At 38.8% G+C, this 17,269-nt stretch overlaps 1 long non-coding RNA gene across 1 annotated transcript; it reads right to left on the bottom strand.

Moving 5' to 3' along the window:
* Positions 1-3,311: 3,311 nt before the first annotated feature.
* On the bottom strand, positions 3,312-5,287 carry LOC136674625 (uncharacterized). The gene is made up of 3 exons (XR_010796075.1): positions 5,176-5,287; positions 4,762-4,843; positions 3,312-3,885 (listed from the first exon to the last, which is right to left on the bottom strand). It is a non-coding gene; the product is annotated as an uncharacterized lncRNA (long non-coding RNA).
* Positions 5,288-17,269: the final 11,982 nt, after the last annotated feature.

Genomic DNA, 17,269 nt, shown 5'->3' on the forward strand with positions numbered 1-17,269 from the left:
CACGAGAAACATACTTTATTTTTATAATAAATATTAAAAAATGGAATGATGATTCTTTGCAGCTGTAATCATCAAAAAATAATTTAGAAGTGAACCTTAAGGACATAATTCATTCATTGTCTATAACCGCTTATCCATTTCAGGGTTGCAGTGTGTCTGGAGCCTACCTGGAATCACTGGGCGCAAGGCAGGAACACACCCTGGAGGGGGCACTAGTCCTTAACAGAGCAATTCACATTCACATTTTCACTAACACACCCACACCTATGGACACTTTTGATTAACCAGTCCACCTACCAATTTGTGTTTTTGGTACTGTGGAAGGAAACTGGAGCACCTGGAGGAAACCCACACAGACACTGAGAGAACACACCAAACTCCTCACTGACAGTCACCCAGAGCTGGGCTCAAACCCACAACCCCAGGTATGGAGTCTCAAAAGGGTCAAAATTATGACAACACCTTCCCTCCTCCGTGTCATTTTGCGTCTACCTGCCGTGTGTAGTCCCCCATTTATTTTCAATGAACACGACAAGTAAGCCACGCACAAACATGTTAAGTGTCACGTAACAGCCAATGGTCAAACAGCCAATGCTGCAAGGGTTACATATGTTACCATACACATATTTTAATGTATAAACCTGTTTTCTAAAAGTGTTGATGTCAAATGTATTAAAAACTAAATTCTTTAAAACAAAACATCCAGGGTTTTCATAGAAGAGCTCAAATGTATTTTGTAAATATAAACACATATTGAATTTGATGCCTGCAACACACAAAAGATTCACCACTGTGTTACATCATCTTTACTCTTAATGCCACTATGTAAGCATTTGGGAACTGAGGAGACTAATTTTTGCAGGTTTGTGAATGGATGTTTTGTCCCATCTCCCTCAATAGAAGTATTCATTTGCTCTGTGGTTACCGTTGTCTGATTCTCTTCTTCGGGACGCATCATGTCTATAGGCGTGTTGTAGCACATGAACACTGAGGCCTGGAATTGCTGACCTGTCTTGCTGAAATAACCATATGTTTTCCTGAAAAAAAGAGAGGGAACTCAATGGCAGCACGCTCTAACATCCATATATACACACGCTTACATCTGTGGGCAATGTCAAACATTCACCCAATCACTCACACACGTTGACACTTGCATGGCAAATCCACCTACCAAAAAAGTGCCTTTAGACTGTGGGAGGAACAGAGCATTGTCAGAAATCCTTAAATGTCCAGCTGAGTTCCTTAAATTAAGAATCCTGACCATTAAAGAAAAGGAAATGAAAGGAGCCAATGTTTGCCGAGCAGTAGATAGACAACAATCTGTGACTGTGAAACTACAAAATATAGCTGATCTAATGGACAATGTGCACATTATCATGGAGGTGGTTGCAATGTTTTGCTTGATTGTGTATATTATAACTTGTAAATTTAGCTTAATTAGACTGAACACAAAGGGCAGGTGGTCTTGTTTTTTCAAGCCCTTGACTGTTTTCACACCACAGGGTTTCACCCACTTGAAAGAAGTGAGTAGCTGGTCTTGTGGAAGATGTTTTCACACCTTGGTCAAGACCGAACTAGGCCAGAGTTTAGCACATTGACCAGTTCTCACACCAGTTTGACCAAAAGTGGAGTGTGTCATGCTGATAAGAAAACTTCTGGACTAGAAAATGGTTAAGATATTTACTGACTTTCATGAAAATTTTGCCTGAAATCACTAGTTTGGTGTTTTATCAGAGGGTTTATCCCCCTGGGGCCAATCCCTCTAGTTTACTCCTGACACTGAGCAAGGTCACATGGCTTCAGAGCATCTAATTTTTCTAAACAGTGAGAACACAATGGTTGCCAAATGGTTCTTTTGTAGATGAGAACATGTTTGAGCCCCTACACACACACACACACACACACTTTGAAAAGCACATAAAAACATTGTATTAAACAATTTATTTCATACAAAAGTGCATAAACATTTCAGCAGAATTTAAGTACTTTTTTTATAAGGGTGGGAACCAATGATTTAAGGCATGTATCAGCAATGTGTGTGTATGAACCTCAAAGTAACAGAGTCTACTAAATATAAGGGTTCACCAAACTATAGAAAAGCAAGCAATGAAATGGTAACTTTGAACACAGCTGCACATGAGCCATGGGTCACTATGCTCAGTGGAAATTGTGGCTAGGTAGAGGTTCTTGTGAAGAGGTTTCACACTATCTATCTATCTATCTCTCTTTTTCTCTCTCTCTCTCTCTCTCTCTCTCTCTCTCTCTCTCTCTATCTATCTATCTATCTATCTATCTCTCTTTCTCTCAGGATGAGGCTGCCTGTTCTCCTGGTGTTCCTTTTGGCAGTGGTTCCCAGCTCTGCCCAACCCTGTAAAAAGAATGGGAAGTGAAATGACAAAGGCTACAACATCTCTGTGAAGCACATTCTCCCAGAGGATTTTGCTTTCTCAATGAAGAGCTGGGAAGAACATCTCAAGACGCCTTGCCTGGGTAAAGAACGTCTCTGTGGAAAAGGAAAACTGCAGACTTTCTTTAGAAATACTGATGAACTCCCAATTCAGGACATCTGTAATGGTAAAAGTTTTCAAGACAGCAAAGGTGACCTGTGCCGCAGCGAGCGCAACTTCACTGTTTATTTGGACGAAAGCATGAGGCAGAATAGTGATTGCAAAATAAAACAAATAACTGAAATACATGAAATGTATGTTATTGTGGGCTGTGCAAAGGTTAAAGGTCAGTGTCTGCCTGTACACTTCCATAAACAGACTAATCAGCCACCAAACAAATACTCTGCACGATGCAAAGCAAACTCATTCACTGAGTTCTTATGTTCTCTGTTTCTAAACACTGGGAAATAGCTTTTATTCTGCTTCTGTGTCTGTTAATGTAATGATATTTAGAAAGATACAGGTCGGTTTTGTTTGCAGTGGGATTGAGAGGTTGGATGTTTGTGATTTCTGCATTGTAGCGTACTTTTTTTTCTGTTTCTGTAACACTTTCCAATGTGCAGGGATTAAGCAGGAACTAATGATTTGTGCTACATTAAGTAATCTAAATCACTCCTATTAATGAGTTTCTGTGGTAATTCAAACAGTGGATAAACACTTACAGACAAGTTAAACTTCAGCCACAAAAAGGGGTGATTTTTGCTCCGGTTCCACCTTAAAAGACACAGTGCTTCTAATCTTAAACAAACCAGAGGGAACAGCAGAAGAAAATACGCACAAGAAGAAACACACACACTTCTGAATATGATTGCAGAATTTATTGAATGATTTTGGTGAAGAATATTACACTTAGATAATGCTGTGTACAAAAGTCTCATTTAACACAAGCAGAGTTTTCTATCCCACAACCGACAAGCAAGGAAACGTATACATGAACTGAAGCCCAAACTGACAGAGCTTCATCTAAAGATTGATTTTCCCCAACAAACCTTTCTCTTATCTTTACTTAGGCTTTAAATCCAAGGTTGCTCATAGTACATTGGCTGATTTCCTTTGCATGCCACTTTAATTGTTCCTGGAACAGATGTCCCCTTATAAATACATTCTTTATTAGTTTCGTGATCAAGACTGCATACAATTTTTGCAAATTCTTTTTTGCTTTGAAAATATTTTGACCCATCTGTATATTGTTGTTTCAGGTCTGTTCCTTGAGTACAGGTGGGGGTGATGTCTGCAAGGGTACCTATAATGAAAGTAAATTTTTTTTCACATTTCTCCTGTTTTAAATTTATTTTTCGTGCTCTCATTGTATCATTACAATCCGCTCCACTCATATTATTTTTCAAATGCCTTGCAATCAAATCAGCTTCAGTGGACACTGTAGCACTCAGAACCACCAGCAGCACCAGAGTGGACCAGGTCATCTTCATAGTGAAGTCTGTGGTTAGAGAAACGAACACAGACATACAGTGAATGAGTATAAACAGTAAATTATTAGCACATATCATCGTTGCAATTTTTTATCACTTATTTACCCATTTTTATGGTCACAATGTCACAATGAATGGACCAATAGAAATGCTTCCCAACAACTTTTGAATAGTCTTATTCCAGTGACGACATTTCACAAACAAGAACTTTGCTTCTTCCTGTAGGAAAGTTAGGGAGCCTACACTGATCATTAGACACCTCTACCTCATTGGTCTGCCTTGTAGATATAAAGTCAGAGACAGTAGGACATCTGTTGCTGCACAGTTTGTGTTGGTCGTTTTCTAGTCCTTTATCAGTGACAGAGAACGCTGTCACCTGGATATTGTTGGTCCAGCAGTGACATATTCTAAGTCCAGCAGTGACACTGAGGGGTTTCACAACTTCAGCAGCATTCCTGTGTCGGATCCACTCATGCCATCACAACACACACTAACATACCACCACCATGGCAGTGTCACTGCAGCACTGAGAATGATCCACCACCCAAATTATTCCTGCTCTGTGGGGGTGCTTTGGAAGCCCTTACGATTAAGGTCCAGTATGTTTACTGTAATTATAGGACTACAAAGTGCTTCCGTATGTTCAGTGGCGCTAAGCGAGTGGCTTTAATGATTCTCCTGATTGGTGAATGTGAAAATGTGTGGGTTGCTGGTTCAAAGATCACTCAGTCACTCATCACTCAGGTGTTCAAAGCAATGTATTAGTTCAGATTCTCTCCTCGAACTCTGACAATTTGAACAACTCTAGGGTCTAAAAAGTCCCTGAAAGCTCACTAACAAACAGAATCCCAAACTGAATCAGTGTCTAAAGAATGAAAATGCACCTAAGAGATGATGGGATGCGTCCAGCTGAAGAATTCAGACAAGTGTAGTGTCAGTGAACTGAAGTGTAGTGTCAGCGCTGACCTGTCCAGGAAAGAGACAGAGAAGACTTACAGTGAACACTGCTGAACTGCAGTGACATCATCAGATTTTCTACCAATAAGATCACTTTATCAGAAACACACATATATTGGAGCTTACAATAAACATCTCAGGAAGATGATTATAGCTATCAATTTATGATGAGATAACAGATTAAATAATTTAAACCCACTTTAAATAATAACAAGAGTTTAATTACAAAGTAACAAATGAGACAACTCAAGAAATTTAGAAGCCAATAACCAAAGCAGGACTACGTCACCCAATTAGAACTGAGGTCTACTCAGACAGAAGAAGACAGAGGGAACACTCACGTTTTGTTTTCCAGCCCTGGAGTGAAGACCTCTCTCTGAGTGTTTCATTTATTGGAGACTTTAATCAGCAATCAGCCAATCAGAAGCTTCATACAAATTTCAGCCAAACCCTGGACAAACAGCAGCTGTGTGCAAAGTATTCAAGATATGTAAATGAATGTGAGATTTTTATTTATATTTATATATATATATATATATATATATATATATATATATATATATATATTACTAAGTATGAATAAATGAATGTTACAGTTTCACACTTTAATAGAACTTACTTACATTTCTGCATGTGTTGAATCAAACCTATTACTGCTTTTCCTACTCGTTTTATGATATTTTCATCTCTGTAGGCACCCTGAATTTCAAAAAAGTGACTGGATCCATATATATCCACTTTTGTGTACACAGGGTAGTGTGTGCACTTTTATATATGTTTTCTGTATAACATAAGTGTTAAACTCCACACCACCCCCAAAAATGTGCATCAGTAGTCTTAAATGTTAGATTCATTCATTCATTGTCTGTAAGCACTTATCCAGAATCACTGGGCACAAGGCAGGAATGCACCCTGGAGGGGGCTCCAGTCCTTCACAGGGCGACACACACATACACATTCACTCACACACTATGGACACATTTGAGTTGTCAATTCACCTGCCAATATGTGTTTTTGGACCATGGGAGGAAACTGGAGCACCCAGAGAAAACCCACGTGGACACGAGGAGAACACACCAAGCTCTTGAACCCACAACCTCCAGGATCCTGTAACTATGTGACTGTGACACTACCTGCCGTGTCGCTTAAATGTTAGAGTACATTCCTTAAATGTTGGATAGATTTTCTTCCTCTGGATGTGTGTTTTTGTACATTTTCAAAACATAACTTTTGTTAAAATGCCAGAGTCCTGCTGTCAAAACAAAGGTCCTGTAATGCTCTGCTCATTAAAGGAACAAACAATGTGTATCCTCAAAGCTACAGCAGTGGTATTAGGGTCACCTATTAAAATATAAGGCTCACAGGTGAGCTCTTTCCAAACCCTAAAAGCAAACCATTTTTTTTCAAGTTACTATAACTCAGGTTTTGTAGTTCTGGATGCTGTAAATATTTGGTATACGTTTATATTTTAGTTTTCTGTAAATTAAGAGATTCACTTTTGTGACTTTTACTTGAGAAAACTCAAAAAGTCTGTAGCAAAATTATATAAATGCACAACTATTCACCTGCAGAAATTTTTGCTGGTATTATTTGTACATTTTCAATCAAAATGATTTAAAGAGAAAAAGAGGATAAACAAAATAAACAGGAAATGAAGATGTGTGTTTGAAATCTATGGAACTTAATCATCTAGAGTAGAAGTGGATTTTGATAAAGTTCTGTTACTAGACTTTATATACAACAGGAGGTACCCTTGAGAAGACCACCCTAATGGGAGTTTTTTTTTGCCAGTGCAAGGAACTATGTAATTACTATTTATTCATTGATAAAAAGAGAAAATACTTCTAGGTTCAGAATAAAATGTTACATGTCTGTAATTAAAGATCAGATATTATGTGTATAATTAATGATTAATGAACTGCTATGAGTGATATTTGCTGAGCAGATCTGTAAGCAGGTTTTGAACAGGTATTGCTCCCATATTCTGACCAGAAGAGTGATCACTCAGTGTGTCCTTCAGTTCTTATTATATTCAGACTCTAATAATGGCCTCATTATGATTATATTAACGGTTAGCACTAAGTGCCACATCTACTCAACAAAGTTAATTTACTTAGTGGCTAAACATTTGTGGACAGTGTTCATCAATTTCCTCTTTATTCTACTTCTGAAGTGAAGGGTCTTAATTAGGGGTGGTCTCTGTTTTCTGCAGTGACAGAGTTTTATGAGCCAAATGTGTCCATGTGCAGTTTGTTGGTCATAAACTCATCCAGCAAATAAAATTGTATGTGTACTTAAAGATATGTTTATATAAAGGTGTAGATGTGGTTAAATGTTTATGTGTAAGTGTAATTAAAAGTGTAGATGTAGTTAAAGATGTAGATGCTGTTTAATGTTAATTTATAAAGTTAAATTGAAGGTGTAGATGTTGTTGAAGGTGTTGCTCTAGTTAATTGTGTGTGTGGTTTTAGAGGATGAGGACTGTAGAACCAAGCTATTCTACTTGACTTTAAATATATAGATACAGTCTTACACACATAAAAACTATTACTTGTTTGTCCTATGGTGAATAAAGTTGCTAAATGTGACACAAACATTTTTCACTGCAGCAAACCCCCTGATCCCCTTCATTTCATTTGACCTGTAGCGTATGCACTGTATTAGACGTGGCACTTGGACACTGTTTGAGTCGTTGCTATAATCAGCCTGAGACTGTTATCAGAATCCAAATATTAATGAACTGTTGGAAGACATTTGAATGATCAGATCCCAGAACAAGAGACTCAAGGACTCCACTCACTTTCCCTTATTTTATCAATGCAAAACTCTCCTCTCATTTAAATAAAGTGGATGAAATTTCTGAAGGTATTTTTAAATTATCTTCATGTCTTACATATAACATCCATCTTATGTAGGGTCATGGGTCCAGAACCTAGCAGGAATCACTGGGTGCAAGGAAGGAACACACCCTGGACAAAGCATCATCACAGGGCATCACACACTCACCCAGTTACTTACACACACAGCTGTGGACAGCTTCACATACACACCCTGTCGTTTACACGCTCTGCTATGGACAAATTCACACACTCACACAGTCACTCAGACACTCACACCTGTGCCACACCTGAGTTTCATGTGTGACCATCCAACACCTGGTTTATCATGTTTCATTAAATACATTCACACAAAATCTTGAGTCTGTAAAACCCTGCTATTGATGTCAATATGCTTTAAAATGCATTAATTCCTCTGGAGTCCTGAAGAGGACACTGGACACTCTCTGTGTCTCAAAAACACACATTGGTAGGTGGATTGACTACTCAAAAGTGTGTGTAGGTGTAAGTTTGAGAGTGTGTGTCACCATGTGACTGGTTCTGCTTTCAGGGTGTGTTCCAGCATTCTGTCCAGTGATTCCAGGTAGGCCCATGACCCACCACAAACCCAGAACTGGATAAGTGGTTACAGACAATTAATGAATTATTTTATCTTCTAATTTGTTCAAGGAAGTGCACATAAACAAAATGAATGCTATAATTAAAAATTCTTTAATGTTGATTGGTTATTCTTTTCTCATCAATAGCAGAGTAACACCCCTTTTACTCTTGAATCCTCTAAACTATTGGTGTTAAATTTGCTTTTTGCTAGATGCACATTTCTGTCCCTGTGTCTGATTGGGAAGCAGAGGGGTGCAGCTGTATTTGTGCCTGTCAAATTTCTGTGTGACCCAGAAGTCTAGGAAGTCTAGAAACATCCTGGATGCAGCTTAAACAAGCTAAATGTGAATGATGAGGCATCGTTTAGCTATAAAGCGTGCACCATTAGAGGCTGAAATTAATTACAAAGTGTAAAGTTGTTTCAAGCCCTTGTTAAGTACAACCCCAATTCCAATGTTTGGACAATGTTAGGTGTACAACCCCAATTTCAATGTTAGATGTAAAACCTAAATAAAAACAGAATAAGATGATTTTCAACCTATATACAATTGAGTACACTACAAAGACAAGATTCTTAATGTTCAAATGGATAAACTTTATTGTTTTTTTGGCAAATATTCACTCATTTTGTATTTGAAACCTTCAATATGTTCATCAAGTTGGGACAGGGGCATGTTTACCACTGTGTTACATCACCTTTCCTTTTAACAACACTCAATAAGCATTTGGGAACTGAGGACACTGATTGTTGAAGCTTTGTAGGTGGAATTCTTTCCCATTCTTGCTCAATGTACAACTTCAGTTGCTCAGCAGTCCGGGATCTCCGTTGTCGTATTTTGTGCTACATAATGCGCCACACATTTTCAATGGGAGACAGGTCTGGACTTCAGGCAGGCCAGTCTAGTACCTGCACTCTTTTACTACGAAGCCATGCTGTTGTAACACGTGCAGAATGTGGCTTGGCATTGTCTTGCTAAAATAAGCAGGGACATCACTGAAAAAGACGTTGCTTGGATTGCAGCATATGTTGCTCTAAAACCTGTATGTACCTTTCAGCATTAATGGTGCTTTCACAGATGTGTGACTTACCCATGCCATGGGCACTAACACCCACCTATACCATCAGAGCCGCTGGCTTTTGAACTTTGTGCCAATATCATTCCAGACAGTCTTTTTCCTCTTTGGCCAGGAGGACACGACGTGCATGATTTCCAAAAACAGTCCATCTCAGATGAGCTCGGTCCCAGAGAAGCCGGCGGTGTTTCTGGGTGTTCCTGGACCCCTAGACCCCCTTCAGTCTGGGAACACATCTGCCCGTCCTGCTGCCTCGACACAGAGGCCCTTAAACCCAGACCCACTGGCTTTGAAGCATCTGCTGCCAGTGCAGTGAATAGCTTCTCAGATACCCAATGTACCCCATCCACCAGAGGGTATTCTATTAATGTACTGTTTGTATAATGAGTAGCTATTTTTTACTTTTTGAGCATGAATGGCCTTTTTAAAGGTCATGCCACAGCATCTCAATAGGATCCAGGTCAGGACTTTGACTAGGCCACTCCGAAAGTTTTCATTTGGTTTTACTTCAGTCATTTAGAGGTGGACTTGCTGGTGTGTTTTGGATCATTGTCCTGTTGCAGAACCCAAGTTCGTTTCAGCTTGAGGTCACAAACAGATGACAGGACAGTCTCCTTCAGGATTTTTTGATAGACAGCTGAATTCATGTTTCAATTTATCACAGTCTTCCAGGTCCTGAAGCACCAAAACAGCCCCAGACCATCACACTAACACCATATTTTACTGTAGGTATGTTCTTTTTCTGAAATGCGGTGTTATTTTATGCCAGATGCAATGGGAAACACACCTTCCAAAAAGTTCAGCTTTTGTCTCGTCAGTCCACAGAGTATTTTCCCAAAAGTCTTGGGGATCATCAAGATGTTTTCTGGCAAAATTGAGATGAGCCTTAATGTTCATTTTGCTCAGCAGTGGTTTTGGTCTTGGCACTCTGCCATGCAGGCCATTTTTGCCCAGTCTCTTTCTTATGGTGGAGTCATGAATGCTGATCTTAACTAAGGTAACTGAGGCCTGCAGTTCTTTGGATGTTGTTGTGGGGCCTTTTGTGACTTCTTGGATGAGTCGTCGCTGCACTCTTCGTAATTTTCGTCGGCCACCCGCTCCTGGGAAGGTTCACCACTGTTCCACGTTTTCGCCATTTGTGGATTATGGCTTTCACTGTGGTTTACTGGAGTCCCAAAACTTTAGAAATGGCTTTATTACCTTTTACAGACGGATAGATCTCAATTACTTACTTTCTCATTTGTTCGTGAATTTCTTTGGATTTTGGCATGATGTCTAGCTTTTGAGGATCTTTTGGTCTACTTCGCTTTGTCAGGCAGGTCCTATTTAAGTGATTTCTTGATTGTGAACAGGTGTGACATTAATCAGGCCCCTGGTGTGGCTAGAGAAATTGAACTCAGGTGTGATAAACAGTGTGGGCCAACACTTTTTCACACAGGGCCATGTAGATTTAGATTTTTTTTTATATATATAGACAATGTGCTTATTCTGCAAGGGTTTTCTTGTGATGTAAATGCATGACCACATTATTCTTAATATATTTTCTTCTTAATCTACATGAGAAAATGGTTATTTACTCTAATAGTCCATCAGAGTAACAAAATAGAGACAGAAAATACCTGCACTGTAAACATAAGCAATGCAATGTCCTTCTGTACTAATATGATTAAAACAAAAGTTGTGTGTGTCAAGTCTATAGCTACTTACGTATCTGACAATGTACATAATAATGTAAATTACCCCAGGTCCCCTTTGTCTCCTCTCTTTTCTCTCAGGTTTATTCTCTCTTATGCTCGCTCTTATACTGTGAAAATCCTTAATACTGGACTCATAGCCTGCAATCTGCTGTAAGTAGTGGTAGTAGTAGTAGAGGACGAAGAAGAAGTAGAGGAAATATACCTTAACTAACCCACTTGGGGAAATTGCTTCTTTGCCTTTAACCCATCCATGGTAGTGAACAAACAAACATACACTAGTGAGCAATTCTTTACACACACTAGATGCAGCGAACACTCACACAAATGGAGCAGGGGCTGCCAGCTAGCTCTGTGCCAAGGGAGCAGTCTGGGGTTTAGTTGCCTTGCTCAAGGACACGTGCATGCAATTTATTCATGCCATTCCTGTGAAATGAACCAGTAACCCTCTGGTCTCAGGCTGAGTTCTCTAAACTTAAGGTCTCTCTCTCTCTCTGTCTCTCTCTCTGTCTCTCGCTCTCATGTAAACCCCATCAATGACCCCATGATGTCGCCCACATTGCACAAAATCATATGGCCCTCTAAACACTTTGTCCTAGGTTTGTAGAATGATTATTGTGACATGATTTAAATAAAGAAATTGACAAATCTGATTTTTTTCCCTAATCCGATATGGTATGTGATCGGGGTTTCTAGCCTAAAGTGTTCAATACCCATCAAAATTCATGATAAACCATGGAAAAGCTGCAAATATAATTAAAATAATAAATGTTGGAACTTATTGAGATGTTTGACCTTAGAGATTGAGATGTTTTTAAATAAGTTGCACAGCCAATGAACAACCAGTTCTCATACACAGTTTTAACCCTTTATTATACACAACACAGTCTCTAACTTTTTCAAAACATCGGCCTTGCGTGTGCGCCATAAAGGGGCCATTATATATATATATAACAGTGACAACATGTCACTGTCAATATCACGAGAAACATACTTTATTTTTATAATAAATATTAAAAAATGGAATGATGATTCTTTGCAGCTGTAATCATCAAAAAATAATTTAGAAGTGAACCTTAAGGACATAATTCATTCATTGTCTATAACCGCTTATCCATTTCAGGGTTGCAGTGTGTCTGGAGCCTACCTGGAATCACTGGGCGCAAGGCAGGAACACACCCTGGAGGGGGCACTAGTCCTTAACAGAGCAATTCACATTCACATTTTCACTAACACACCCACACCTATGGACACTTTTGATTAACCAGTCCACCTACCAATTTGTGTTTTTGGTACTGTGGAAGGAAACTGGAGCACCTGGAGGAAACCCACACAGACACTGAGAGAACACACCAAACTCCTCACTGACAGTCACCCAGAGCTGGGCTCAAACCCACAACCCCAGGTATGGAGTCTCAAAAGGGTCAAAATTATGACAACACCTTCCCTCCTCCGTGTCATTTTGCGTCTACCTGCCGTGTGTAGTCCCCCATTTATTTTCAATGAACACGACAAGTAAGCCACGCACAAACATGTTAAGTGTCACGTAACAGCCAATGGTCAAACAGCCAATGCTGCAAGGGTTACATATGTTACCATACACATATTTTAATGTATAAACCTGTTTTCTAAAAGTGTTGATGTCAAATGTATTAAAAACTAAATTCTTTAAAACAAAACATCCAGGGTTTTCATAGAAGAGCTCAAATGTATTTTGTAAATATAAACACATATTGAATTTGATGCCTGCAACACACAAAAGATTCACCACTGTGTTACATCATCTTTACTCTTAATGCCACTATGTAAGCATTTGGGAACTGAGGAGACTAATTTTTGCAGGTTTGTGAATGGATGTTTTGTCCCATCTCCCTCAATAGAAGTATTCATTTGCTCTGTGGTTACCGTTGTCTGATTCTCTTCTTCGGGACGCATCATGTCTATAGGCGTGTTGTAGCACATGAACACTGAGGCCTGGAATTGCTGACCTGTCTTGCTGAAATAACCATATGTTTTCCTGAAAAAAAGAGAGGGAACTCAATGGCAGCACGCTCTAACATCCATATATACACACGCTTACATCTGTGGGCAATGTCAAACATTCACCCAATCACTCACACACGTTGACACTTGCATGGCAAATCCACCTACCAAAAAAGTGCCTTTAGACTGTGGGAGGAACAGAGCATTGTCAGAAATCCTTAAATGTCCAGCTGAGTTCCTTAAATTAAGAATCCTGACCATTAAAGAAAAGGAAATGAAAGGAGCCAATGTTTGCCGAGCAGTAGATAGACAACAATCTGTGACTGTGAAACTACAAAATATAGCTGATCTAATGGACAATGTGCACATTATCATGGAGGTGGTTGCAATGTTTTGCTTGATTGTGTATATTATAACTTGTAAATTTAGCTTAATTAGACTGAACACAAAGGGCAGGTGGTCTTGTTTTTTCAAGCCCTTGACTGTTTTCACACCACAGGGTTTCACCCACTTGAAAGAAGTGAGTAGCTGGTCTTGTGGAAGATGTTTTCACACCTTGGTCAAGACCGAACTAGGCCAGAGTTTAGCACATTGACCAGTTCTCACACCAGTTCGACCAAAAGTGGAGTGTGTCATGCTGATAAGAAAACTTCTGGACTAGAAAATGGTTAAGATATTTACTGACTTTCATGAAAATTTTGCCTGAAATCACTAGTTTGGTGTTTTATCAGAGGGTTTATCCCCCTGGGGCCAATCCCTCTAGTTTACTCCTGACACTGAGCAAGGTCACATGGCTTCAGAGCATCTAATTTTTCTAAACAGTGAGAACACAATGGTTGCCAAATGGTTCTTTTGTAGATGAGAACATGTTTGAGCCCCTACACACACACACACACACACACTTTGAAAAGCACATAAAAACATTGTATTAAACAATTTATTTCATACAAAAGTGCATAAACATTTCAGCAGAATTTAAGTACTTTTTTTATAAGGGTGGGAACCAATGATTTAAGGCATGTATCAGCAATGTGTGTGTATGAACCTCAAAGTAACAGAGTCTACTAAATATAAGGGTTCACCAAACTATAGAAAAGCAAGCAATGAAATGGTAACTTTGAACACAGCTGCACATGAGCCATGGGTCACTATGCTCAGTGGAAATTGTGGCTAGGTAGAGGTTCTTGTGAAGAGGTTTTCACACTATCTATCTATCTATCTATCTATCTTTCTTTCTCTCTCTCTCTCTCTCTCTCTCTATCTATCTATCTATCTATCTATCTCTCTTTCTCTCAGGATGAGGCTGCCTGTTCTCCTGGTGTTCCTTTTGGCAGTGGTTCCCAGCTCTGCCCAACCCTGTAAAAAGAATGGGAAGTGAACTGACAAAGGCTACAACATCTCTGTGAAGCACATTCTCCCAGAGGATTTTGCTTTCTCAATGAAGAGCTGGGAAGAACATCTCAAGACGCCTTGCCTGGGTAAAGAATGTCTCTGTGGAAAAGCAAAACTGCAGACTTTCTTTAGAAATACTGATGAACTCCCAATTCAGGACATCTGTAATGGTAAACGTTTTCAAGACGGCAAAGGTGACCTGTGCCGCAGCGAGCGCAACTTCACTGTTTATTTGGTCAAAAGCATGAAGTAGAATAGTGATTACAAAATAAAACAAATAACTGAAATACATGAAATGTATGTTATTGTGGGCTGTGCAAAGGTTAAAGGTCAGTGTCTGCCTGTACACTTCCATAAACAGACTAATTAGCCACCAAACAAATACTCTGCACGATGCAAAGCAAACTCATTCACTGAGTTCTTATGTTCTCTGTTTCTAAACACTGGGAAATAGCTTTTATTCTGCTTCTGTGTCTGTTAATGTAATGATATTTAGAAAGATACAGGTCAGTTTTGTTTGCAGTGGGATTGAGAGGTTGGATGTTTGTGATTTCTGCATTGTAGCGTACTTTTTTTTCTGTTTCGGTAACACTTTACAATGTGCAGGGACTAAGCAGGAACTAATGATTTGTGCTGCATTAACTAATCTAAACCAATTTATTAACACATCAAACTGACCTGTAATTGAGACAAAGGAAATCAAATCTTCAAGACCTACATATGCACAGCATCACAGCCAGACACACAAATTTTAAATATTATCCAGAACAGGGGAGTCACCTGGCCTGGGCTTCCAGGGCTATAGCACGAGTATTTTTTTAAATGAATCCCAAAAGTAAACGTACACATTGCGCCCCAGCTCTGCAGCACTACGGCTGCCTTTTCCACAATGATGTCTAGAATACTAGGAGGGAGAACACGCATGTGCCTACCTGATTTCTGAGCGCAAATCTAGAAGCTGTAGCATTATATATATGGAGAATACACCAGTGGCGGAGCTAGAAGTATATATTTGGTGGGTATGGGCAAATGTGGCTGGGGGGTGGGGGTGCTGCATCTCTCTAATATAGTTTTTTACTAGTAACAACTACCATTTCGTATATCAATATTTTTACTAGTAAGAATACAGACATATCCATAATTAAATTCTGACTAGTTGCATTGCCAGGAGGACGTATCTTTTATTTTGATTAAAATCAGTTAAAAAACATACATTAATGTTAATCTTCTGTATTTACACTTAATTTTAAGAAGGGTCTAGGTAAATATATAATGTAAATAAATGTAAATATAAAACAAATGTACACACATTTACATTTTTAATAAACATCTATTCTACAAGTACACAAGCACATAACACCCAAAAGTAAGTCAAAATTCAACTCGGTTTACTTGCAAATTACACAGAATATGTAATTAAATATTCGGCCCCCTTGAACTTTTCAACATTTTGCCACATTTCAAGCTTCAAACATAAAGATATAATTTTTTTTTTTTGTGAAGAATCAACAACATGTAGGACACAATTGTGAAGAGGAATGAAATTTATTGCACCAGCAAACTCACTCCAGAAGTTCAGTGAGGATCTCTGAATGATCCAATGTTGTCCCAAATGAATGAATGAATGATAAATAGAATCCACCTGTGTGTAATCAAGTCTCCGTATAAATGCACCTGCTCTGTGATAGTCTCAGGGTTCTGTTCAAAGTGCAGAGAGCATCATGAAGACCAAGGAACACACCAGGCAGGTGTCGTTACCACAACGTATTAATCTTATATCTAGTCTGAACTATAATACTTAAAAGAATAAGTTCAAATAAAAGTTTCTAGTTCTTTTTAAAAATACTTGAAAGATGAAGACGACTTCTTGGAAGATCAGCAGGCTCTTTACTTTCTTAAAGCATTGGAGAGCAGTCTCAGAAGCCTCCTGCAGACTCACTCACAATGACTTACTGGAAACCACAGTTTACATACACTTTTTGGGGTGAGGTCATCTCGCCCCTCCCATTTTTTTAATTAGATTGTATTCCATAGGACCCCAATTAAATGGTACCCTTGTCTCCTTAAGGATGCAGTATATCATAGGAGCCCAACTAAGAAGGTATCCTTATCTTCTAAAGATGTCGTATATCACACCATACTAGACAGTCCCATGCTACACCATTCTCCTTTTTTTCTACAGAGTTCAGGCCTGAGTTATAAACTCAAGTACCTTTGACCATACCAAGTACCTTTCCATAAAACTTGTTTAAAATAATTCTCATGTCTTTATATCATTTGTTTATTACAATCACATGTTTTCTATATTATTTGTTTATTGCAGTCACATGTCTGTACATCTTTGCCTCTAGGGAAATATCCAATGCCTGATCTATGAATAAGTGAATTCTCCATCATTCCCCCCTTTCACGACTACTAGTCGTGAACCACTGCATCTTCTCATAAGTGTAAATAAAGGTGCATATATGCATTTATATAGTTGTTAGTATATACTGTGTATAATAGTTGGATATATGTGTCTGAATAATGCAGAGTATTGAACTAAAAATAAACTAAGTAAAACATACCATAATATATCATCATTCCTCCCCAGACAGGTCATACTATTGTATGATAGAATACTAGGCAGGTACCCTTAATAAGACACATCCCAGCACGGACGGCTATAACAACTTTTTTTTTTTTTTAAATGTCGACTGTCCTTGGACAAACTGTCCTGGGTGACTTTAAGAGTCAGTCAACACTGGAGTCTGACACAGCTTATATTCTTAGACCATGCTCATCAGTCAAGCACAAACCCTCCTTTGGGTAATAGGTCCATAATACTGAATCTTCAGGCCCTCCTTTCACCCATT

This window comes from Hoplias malabaricus, chromosome 2 (assembly GCF_029633855.1).
Source record: "Hoplias malabaricus isolate fHopMal1 chromosome 2, fHopMal1.hap1, whole genome shotgun sequence".
In the NCBI taxonomy this organism is placed as follows: domain Eukaryota; kingdom Metazoa; phylum Chordata; class Actinopteri; order Characiformes; family Erythrinidae; genus Hoplias; species Hoplias malabaricus.